This window comes from Gorilla gorilla, chromosome 8 (genome assembly GCF_029281585.2).
Source record: "Gorilla gorilla gorilla isolate KB3781 chromosome 8, NHGRI_mGorGor1-v2.1_pri, whole genome shotgun sequence".
Taxonomy (NCBI): domain Eukaryota; kingdom Metazoa; phylum Chordata; class Mammalia; order Primates; family Hominidae; genus Gorilla; species Gorilla gorilla.
In genome coordinates this window covers 70,481,171-70,491,475 of record NC_073232.2, presented here as the reverse complement: position 1 = coordinate 70,491,475, position 10,305 = coordinate 70,481,171, and the positions used below count along the sequence as shown (strand labels likewise).

Below are 10,305 nucleotides of genomic sequence, written 5' to 3'. Positions count from 1 at the left end.
GGAAACCCCGTGCTCAGGCACTTATTAGTTCTGCAGGGTGGCATGCAAAGGCTTTTCTAAAGCATAATCATAATGGAAAAATAATACATAAAATCTGTGCACTTGTGCGTGTGTGTTTAACAAGAAGGCACTTATGCAGCATACATCATTAAACTTTATGTGAATTTGGAGAATAAATTATCATTTCTAGCCTGCCTCTGGTATGGGTTGAAGAGTAAAATACATTAACCTAAAGTTATTATTTATATGCTAACAAATGGAGTTAATGAAAACTATTTCACATAGAAAGGAAAGATAAGTGGTATGCAGATTTTTTGATAATTCACCTGAAAATTGATGGTAAATACAAAGTCTTCTGTACGTTAAGATCATGCAATGGGATGACCTCATTGCTTGAGGATTTCACCAAAGCAAACAGAGCAAGAAACGTTCTGTACGTGGTCTCTTCCTGCCAAGCACGCACAATCATCAACTGTTTTCTAAAGAATACACATTTGGAATCACACAGACTTTTTGAAAAATTGCTTGAACAGGTCATTTGTGGCAGGGCATCGTGGCTCACGCCTCAATTCCCAGCACTTTGGGAGGCCGAGGCAGGAGGATCATTTGAGTCCAGGAGTTAGAGACCAGCTGGGCAACATAGAGAGACCCTGTCTCTACAAAAAATTTAGAAATTAGCTAGGTGTGGTGACCCATGGCTATAGTTCCAGCTACTCAAGAGGCTGAGGTGGGAGGATCACTGGAGCATAGGAGGTCGAGGTTGCAGTGAGCTGTGATTGTCACTGCACTCCAGCCTAGGGGACAGAGCAAGCAAGACTTGCCAAAAAAGAAGAAGAGAGAGAGAGACAGAGAGAAAGAAAGAAAGAAAGAAAGAAAGAGAGACAAAGAGAGAGAGAAAGAAAGAAAGAGAGAGAGAGAGAAAGAAAGGAAGGAAGGAAAGAAGGGGGAGGAAGGGAGAGAGAGGAGAAAGAAAGAAAAAGAAAGAAAGAGAAAAAGAAAGAAAGAAAGAAAGAAAGGAGAAAGAGAAATAAAAGTCATTTGTTTTTAATTTAATGTTGGATACAATGAAGGGGGAAAGAATCACATGAAGCCATCCATAAAAGGCCTTAAGGAATCAATCAGATCAATCAGAAATTAATTCAAAATCCCACTTACTGTCTTAAGAGAATGGCTTGAAAATGGTTCTCATTATTAATATCATTTACATCAAGATATATAAACCTATTTTTCAGGACTCAAAAATCTAAATTACATCTCAACAACATGTGATTGTACGCAGGCATTTCCCCCTGGGAGCACCAAAGGGAAGAAGGTAATTTTTCAGTCTTTTGGAAGCTGTGCCCTGGTGCCAAGATGCCTCAAGCCAAAACCACACAGAGCAGCCTGCCTGACAGATGGGCCCAGTAGCCTTTATCAAGCTCTTAGGCTCTTATGAGCTTCCCTACTTGCGAATTAAACATAAATTTATCCTTTGCGGCTCTTTCATAAAAACATTGGCTCATGAGTGTTTCCATTTGTCTTTTTACGGATCTTACAAGTCAGTCCAAACTGTTTGCAGAATAACAGCATTTCCTAAGTCTTTCTGAGGTAGGAAGGACAAAAAGAATGCAATTGCCCAAGATGAACAGGATGCCCTGCTCACTTAATGGACTCCCAAAGGCCTCCTTTACTGGGGCGGCGCCCTGGAGCAAGGAGTCTTGCAGGAACTTCTGTGTGGCCTTGGCTCCCCTGAGACCCAGTGTGTTCCATTAGAGGTAGATGTTGTTTTTCCCTCACTCCCGGGTGGTACAGACACCACCACATTGGGCCATCAGGCACAAACCTGGACTCTACCACTATCTGCACATGTCATTTGGAGGGGGAACTCAGCCTCCCTGAGTCTGTTTTCTTACCTGAATCTGGCAAAAAGAAAAAAAAATCAATCATACATCAGATATTGATTAAACACTGTGACAATCCAGACAGAATCAGTTTTTAAGGAAACATAGTGTCTCTTCCTCTAGGAGCTCATGATAAAGACTGGAATATACAGCATGCCAGAGTGGTATGCATGGGTCAGGGGTGGGCATTTTACAGAGGGCCCAGGGACGACCTTAAAAAGGAGGTGATTTGTGATTAAAGACCTGAAGCAGGGGAAGGAGGGAGCGCTGTGGACATCTGGGGAAAGAGCCCTCCAAGGGAAGGATGACCCTGACAGGAACAGGCTGGGTGTGTGGGAGAAACAGTGTGATCAGAGCAGGGAGAAGGGGAGGCAGTAGGAGGAGATGAGGTCAGAGAGACAATTAGGGGACAAGATCATCTAGGGAAGGGGTTGGCACACTATAGCCCTGCCATCCATTTTTTAAAATAGTTTTATGAGAACCACAACCATGTCCTTTGGTTTACATATTGTCTATGGCTACTTTCAAACTACCCCAGTAGTGGTGAGTAGTTGTGACACGAACCATTTAGCCCACAAAGCCTAAAATATTTACTATCCAGCCCTGTACAGAAAAGGTTTACCAACCTCTGCCTTGAAGAAATAGGGGCTAATTTTTCTCCATGGTAGGGAGTCTGGAGTAGGCAGTGCAGGGTTGGTGCAGAAGCTCCATGATGTTAAGAAGGATCCAGACACCTTTGATCTTTATGCTCTGCCAGCCTCAGCATGCGGACATGTTGCTTTATGATCTCAACATGGCTGCCAATGCTCCAGACATTACACATCATGCCCTCATTTGAGACAGGCAGGCAGGAGAGACATCTGTTCTTTCCGCCAGAAAAGCAAAAGTTATCTTCACCATCCCTCAGATCTCTCCTCCCCCAGGACACCTTCCCCCGTCTCTGCGTCCAGAAGTAGGTCATATGGCCACTTCTAGCTTCACTGAAAAAAAGCTATGAAAAGGATTGTCAAGACTTAGACAGCTGTTTTGTTTTTTTTAACTGTAACCCACAGTAAGAAGCACACATAACTGAAACATAAACAATGCAAACAAAAAGTTCCACAAAACACAAATTATATTTACTATTTGTGCTGTACACTGTTATTTTCCCTTGCATTTTTGAAGTACTAGTCACATCATCAACTAAATTAATTTCATGACCCACTATTGGGTTATAAGTAGAGTATGAAAAATACAAGTGGGCATGAGCCATAACTAGGGGCTGGCATGTTGCTGCTACAGACAAGTGGGTATTTCTCTCTCCTTTCCTTCCCTCCCTCTCTCTTTCCTCTCTTCCCCATTCCCTCTTTCCTCCCTCCCTCCTTCCTTCCCTCCTTTCCTTCCTTCCTTCCCTCCTTTCCTTCTTTCCTTCCTTCCTTCCGTCCTTCCTTCCTTCCTCCCTCCCTCTTTCCCTTTCTTCCTTCCTTCCTTTTTGTCCTTTTCCTTCTTTCCTATCTCTCTTTCTTTTTTCCAAAGAAGGAAATGGACATTGGCTGGCAACCAACAGTATCTGCAGCCTCCACCATAAGTGAGCTGGAGACCACACCCAGTTCTACTGAACCCTGAAAGAAAAGGTGACCCCTCCTTCTGAGGGGTCTGACAATGGACCCTCCCCTTCTGAGGGGAGGACGCTGACAATGGACACCTGTGTCTGACGTAAAATGCAAGCACTCACAGCCATAAAAGAGAATAAAATCGTGTCCTTTGCAGCAGGATGGATGTGGCTGGATGCCATTATCCTAAGCGAACTAATGCAGAAATAGAAAAGCAAACACCACATGTTCTCACTTACAATCAAAAGAGCTAAATATCAGGTTCACCTAGACATAAAGATAAAAACAATAGACACTGGGGACTTCAAAAGTGGGAGGGAGACAGCGGGGCGAGGGGTGAAAAACTTCCTATTGGGTACTATGCTCACCATCTGGGTGACAGGATCAATCCCAAACCTCAGTACCACACAATGTACAATTGTAACAAACCTGCACATGTATCCCCTAAATTTAAAATAAAATAAAATAAAAATGGAAATTTTAAAAAATGCAAGCAGTAACACCAACTGCCCAGGAGTGCTGGGGGAATTGCATGGGATCCCCAATGTAAAGCACTAGCATAGTGTCTGAGCCCACAATGGGTGCACAGGACACATGGGGTTGCTGTCCCAAACCCAGTCCTCACTCAGAGCCAGTCATGGCCCTGTGAACAGCATTAATTAGGTCAGAGAGAATGATTCACACTCGAGTTCCGGAGAGCCCAGGGAAACTGTTATGTCACCCTGGTGCTATGTTTACTTCTCCTATCAGGAGTGATTAAATTCTTAGGATCTCATGCTCAGAGGTTGACAGTTATATTGAATTTTACCCACTTTTAAAAAACCTTTGGAAGCACCCAATTATTTGTCTCAGCTTTGATGAGGGCTGTGGAAGAGCAAATGTGTCATGACAAGTCACCAACCACAGGGAGCCTCAGAGCTGTCAAAGGATGGGCCATTCTCCAAAAATTCAAGCAAACGCAGAAACGGGAGGGCCCCTGGACTGGGTATCTTCAGTCCTGTCACTTTTTGCAGGTGGGGGTTGCAACATAAGTCATACAGCAGCCATACAAGCATTAGCACAGCCCCTCTAAGTCGAAGTTCAGGGACCCATGAGACTCAAATCCCAGGCTGATTTTGGTGCATATGGCCACCTGCACTTTCTAGAAGATCCATATCAGATTCTAAAATGGCCATGAGACCCTAAAAATATTAGGAAACGCACACTGAATGAAACTAAAATGATTTATGTTAGGGGTGGGAGAGAACAGGTCCAGAGGTCAGAGCTGGGAATCGTGAGGTAAAGCAGAAATTGCAAATGTTTTCCATCAACCCCATCCCCCGCCTTGACACCCCCACACCCCAGAAACACTGAACTGTTCCCAGTTCCCCAAATGGCTTGTGGTTTTCTGTCCTCTCTGCCTCCGTGCTGGCAAATATTCGTCCAGGAGGCAGTGACTGGGAGAGAAAGACTAACTTCTTATTCACCAGATCGGATTTCTTAAACGATAAGGAGTTCTAAGAGGCCATGCCAAGCAAACGGCCAGACTGTACAAAGGTGCCCCTTGAGCAATAAATAGCAAATGCTCTGGGCTTTACTGATAAGCCTCCCCAGACTCCAAGCCCCACCAGGCATGCAGACAAGTGCCTGCAGTGATTGCAGCGCCTGCGCAGTGGCCCTTGTTGGAAGTCCAGGAGTCCGCGCTACCCCGCAAAGTCCCTGGCCGCTGCCCGCACACCGAACCTCTCGGGGCTGAGTCGGGCTGCTTTCTCTGCGCGTCCCGGGGCGCCCTCGGGAACTCGGGAGCGCGCGGCGAGCTGAACAATGGCCTGGGGACACCTGGCAGGTCGCAGGCCCCAAATCTTCCCCGCCGCCCCTAGAGCACCGCCCTGCACCCGGACTCTACCGGCGTTCCCAGAGCGGGGAGGACGGGGCGGTGCCATTGGCCGGTGCGGAGTGAGGGGCGTGCTCGGGGGCGGGACGGAGAGACCGGGTCGGCACCTTTGGCCGTGCCGGGCGAGAGGCGGGGAGCGGGGCGGGGCGAGGGGCGAGGGGGCGGGCCTGGCCCCGAGCAGCTGAAGCCTGGGGTCAGCAGGCGCTGCGGGCGCAGCTCCGGTGCAAGCGAGGACACGACACATGCAGTGGCTTCTGGACTGCGCGATGACTGGACGGTGAGTGATGAACGAGCAGGAGAGTGCTTGGGCGTCCATGGAGCATCCCCTCCGACCCAGGACTGCCACCAGGCAGGGACGCTGAAGCCCGGGCACTTGTGCCCTTCGGCCGCAGCGCGCAGGGTCCCTCCCCCGCCAGCCTGGCGCATTGCGGGCCTCGGGCTCATTGCTGAGAGTGGACACTGCGCCTGGCACCTCTGTTAAGCACTTTAGGGGCTACAACCTGAGCACGACAGATGAGCCCGGCCACTGGCTACACCTTTTTTGTTCACCTTGTCCTTAACCAGTTTCCTAGAAGCACTGATCCTAGAGTTGGGGAGAGAGCCTAGAGGCCTCTGGCACAACTCTGATTTCACTGATGGAAATCGAACGCCAAGATAATAGCAGCAGCGGGGGTCTGTCTCACAATCGCTGTCTGTAGAGGGCTTGCCTTGCTCTGGGCCAAGTGCTTTAACACGATATGCCTCTTACTCCTCACAGCAAGCGAGAGTCCTACTTTCGTTATCCCGTTTTCAGATGTGAAAACTGAGGCTTAAAGAGTTATAAAATTGTCCACCTTTACCGGATGAGTTGGTGATGGAGCCAGGATTTGAACCCAGGGCTTGTTGTGCCCCTGAGTCTCTTGCTCTTCACCCTTAGTCTCCGAAGGTCAGCCTGCCTGCTGCCCTGCTCTTCTGGGCTCCTGACTCCGGTCCCATCCTGCACTTCCCACTTCCAAAACATGCCTCAGTGTTTTCATTAACCTGGCACGGCGGAGGGAGGCCTCCTCTCACACCAGAATCAGTGCCCAGGCCAGGGCCAGCACTTTCTTAAAACACAGTAACGACAGCTTCAGGAGCCCCATTTCACATAGGAATTAAATAAGGTCGCACAGCAAATAAGGGCTGGGCTTCTGGAATTTGAACCCAAGCAGGTTAGACTCCAAAGCTATGCTTTGCACTCACAGAGGAGCCCCTCGCTGGCTTTGCTGTAGTTTAACTGCCCACAGTACTAAGGTGTCAATCAGGATTTGTTGCCAGAAACTATTTTTTTTTTAAGTTAGAAGTGAATTGGTGAAGTAACAGGTAAATGTAGACCGTCCTGCCTTCTGTTCCTCTGTGTGGTTCCTTAGCTACTGCTGCCAGGACAGCAGGTTAGGGGAGAAGACAGGAAGGGAGAGGGTCAGAGGAGAAAGAGGAAGGGAGGGAAGAGGAGAGATGAAACTCATTAAACTTAGGTTAAAAAAATGCTGGCCGGAAATTGTCATGGGCTGTTTCAGCACTTTGTCAGTGTATGCGAAGGCTGTTGTCATTAGTTCTAGCCATAATTCTCTCAGTGTGTAGTGCTGGTGATTTGACAACAAAAAGGTTGATGCTACAGATTAAAGTGTCTGTCTGAAACTCAGGAGATTGGGTTGTATTTCCACCATGAAGTTCCAGGGGTAGCCTGGAGGTCGAGAACAGAATCAAGGTCCAGGGTCGCCCTGGGTCAGGACCAAGTGGACCATGACAGATAACAAAGAACATGAACGAAACTTGGGTGTGTGTCAGAGTTCAGATTCTGGAAGTGCAGAGCCTCAAAGGGGAGACCCTAACTAGGGGATCTGCCAGAAAGCCCTCTGCCCTGGGCCCCTGGGGTCTGGGGCCTGGTTTCAGGTGTCAGCTCAGACTCTCTCCTCATTCATGGCCACTCCTGCAGGCAGGCCTCACATTCCCATCTCTGGGCCTTCACAGTCTCTCCAGAGCCCCCGACTCCCAGTGTCAATAAGAATAGTAATGGGAGCCTCTTTTCATTATGGGTGAGCCCAACACAAGGCCCATCTTACAGGTCTCCTCATTCGTCTTCACAGAAGTCATCGAGGATTATAGTTATTTAATTGATGAGGAGCCCAAGGTTCAGAGAGGGAACTGGACTTGCTTAAGGTAACACAGCCAGGCAGTCACAGAGCAGAGCTTTAAACCCAGAGCCTTGCAAAGGCTAGGTGGTTATTCTCTCACAGAGTATGTTTGGGGAAATTGTTTTAAAATAAAGAAAATCAAATAAGAAGTGGCTGCACTTCCTAAAGCTTCAACAGTTTTCTTATTTTTGTAAAAGAGAAACTTGTAGTTCCCGGGGTCTCCTTTTCTGGCTGTCCCACCTTCTTCCCTAGGATATACTGTTGAGGAAGAGGCCCGGAACCCCCTCCCTTTGCCCTGCCTGACCTTGGGAAGCAGGGGTGGGGTGTCATTGAGCCCCATAGCTGCAGTGCTGGGAAGAGCCCTGAAGACTCTCTATCAGCTGCCACAACAGCTCTGGCTAAACTGATGCCCAAGAGACGGCGCAACACGCTAGGATCACAGGCCAAGTTAATGCCACAGCAAAACTCACATGCAAGGCTCTACAACGTTCCTCTGCCTCCTCTTTCTTGCTGTGACAGGTTTCAGCAGAGATTCTAAACCTAGGATCTGGGGATCTGGGAGTACATGGACAAGAGTTGTCTCATCCCCCTGCAGTGATATGCAAATTGTGTGTGTGTTTGCACGTGGATGCAGATTGCAACAACATGCACATACATGCATTTTCTGGGGAGAGTGCACTAAGCTTTCAAGAGACTCCAAAGGACTCTATGACCCAAAAGATTCTGAGACCCTTTTGTCTCACAGGGCCCTTATGTCCCCAGCAGTGACATGTGGCACACAGGCCTGGGGCAGTGGACAGCACAGGTGAGGGCAGCCGTAGAGAGCCTCCAGAGCAGCCCTGCAGCAGCAGGCACCCAGAGGGGTCTGCCCCTCTGCGTTGCACTCCCAGCCCCAGGCAATCGGGATATTGGACAGTGCCCATTTTGAGCACGTTTGGCCCGAAAACCATAGCTAAGAAGATCTTTGTTTCTGTGGATCTTCTCTTCCATAGGCTAGAGGTGAGCCTGGTTGGTGGGGAAGTTGAGGAGTGGTTCAGGGGGTTCCAGGAGCAGAGAATGTATGTTTAAGGTGTAAGGGGGGAGCAGGAGGACTGGAAATGGTTTTCTTGTCCCAAATTGCTTTGCCTTGAAACAAGGGCAGAAGCCAGAAGTCAGAAGTCTTGCCCACTGGGAAGGCTGGTCTGCGATCTACATGGGTGCTCAGGGCCAGGATCTCAGAGGAAAGGGAGCTGTATCAGGGAGGCCTGGATGCTGGACTGGACTCAGAGAGACCTGTCAGTGAGAGGCCAGAACCCCAGCGGGGAGTAAAGGTGAGCTGGGCCTGTGTGGTCAGTCCAGGGCAAGGTGGGAGTGGAGGTGGAGGGGAGCTCTGTGCCCGCCTCTCCTGGACTCCCCTGGTCTCCATCACCTCCACCTGGACAGTGCAGAGTCTTCTGGGGCAGGGAGGAGTGAGTTGAGCCAGAGGGATGATGGTGGGAGTGGAGAGGAGGGGTCTGGTGATTGGAACTGGGCAGCAGGAGGGGACAGCAGTGTGGAAGGAGGTGGGAGCAGCAGCTGCTGAGTCGCCGCCTGCCATCTACAACCAGACAGCCGGCTCTCACCACAAAAATGCTTCGCTGAGGGTACCCCCTCAGAGGCACCTGGTGTCGGCAGACGCTGCAACTTCTTCCCTGGCCAGGCTCCTGCCATTTGCTGGCGAACAGGTGCTGGGAGGGGCCTTTTAAAGGTTCATTGTCCTCTGTGCCCTGCTGCCATTGTGGCTGGCAATTTGAATGTGGTAGCCACGGACTGCAGCCAGGAACTTAGTCCCCCCAGGAATGCCGTCAGCGTGGCCTGCACCTGCTCTGTGGCCTGCACTTGCTGTCCTCCACCAGCGGGAGCAGCTCAGGCTCCCAGCTGTGCCCCATACACTTGTCCTCCTTTCTTTTGCTTCCCAGGTCACTTTCTTTATGACCTATTTGATTTAAATCACGCTGAAATAAGAAAATAAAAATCACAATTTCAGGAAATGTGAAAACAGAGGTAACCAAGCTCTCAGACTTCACAGATATGCTTAGAACATTTTAATTTGGATGCCTGTACGTTTTCCCTTTTGCCAAGTGAGGACACCACATCTGTGTTGGCCATGTTTTATGTAAGAAGGGACACTGTCAGAAGGAAAAGCAGGCAGCACAGTCTTAAAATAAAAGGCTTTCAAGTGGACTCAATTTCCTGTCACGAAAGCCTTACCTCACTCGGCATCTTCTGTTCCTTTTGCCACTGGCCTGTAGGAATTGGGCCCCGGGGGTGACTGAAAGAATCACAGTCACCTTCTTCTGTAATAACTTTCCCCACAAACACAAAAAAGGAAAGACGGCCCATGCCTAGCAGCTCTAAAGCCCTCGGCGGCCTTTGTCCCTCAGTAGTGACAGCAGACTGTCTCTCTCTGCACGGCTGGCAGAGCAGCTGCTGAAGTGGAAAGGGAGAACAACTCACTGCTTGTTCACTGGGACAGGTAGCCATGGCTGGCATGCCGCCTAGGGGGCCTCCTCTGGGGTACAGACAGCCCTGGCTGCAGCTGATCACTCTGGTTGGGGACAGAGTGTCCTCCAGCCTGGAAAACAGGCGTGGAGGCCTGAGCTATGTCCTGGGACCTGGGGGAGGGGAACGGGCCCAGACAAAGAAAGCTGTACTTTCCCAGCAGAATGGCATGGCTGGGGGGAGGGGAGGGCCTGCTGGCCGACTTGGCCTGTCCAACTGCATCTGTCACTCTGTGGTTTTGAGCCTGCGCCTGGGTGGCAGGCCAGCCCCAGCCCATCCTCTCCTGA

The 10,305-nt window shown here is 49.6% G+C and overlaps 1 protein-coding gene across 1 annotated transcript in view; it reads left to right on the top strand.

Annotated features, from left to right (window-relative positions):
- The first annotated feature begins 5,456 nt into the window (after positions 1-5,456).
- Positions 5,457-10,305, top strand: part of RASSF4 (Ras association domain family member 4) — a 34,997-nt gene continuing 30,148 nt past the window's right edge. Inside the window, exon 1 of the mRNA XM_004049322.5 lies at positions 5,457-5,622. The gene's annotated coding sequence lies outside the window, so the exon portion shown is untranslated. The remainder of the gene's footprint in view (positions 5,623-10,305) is intronic.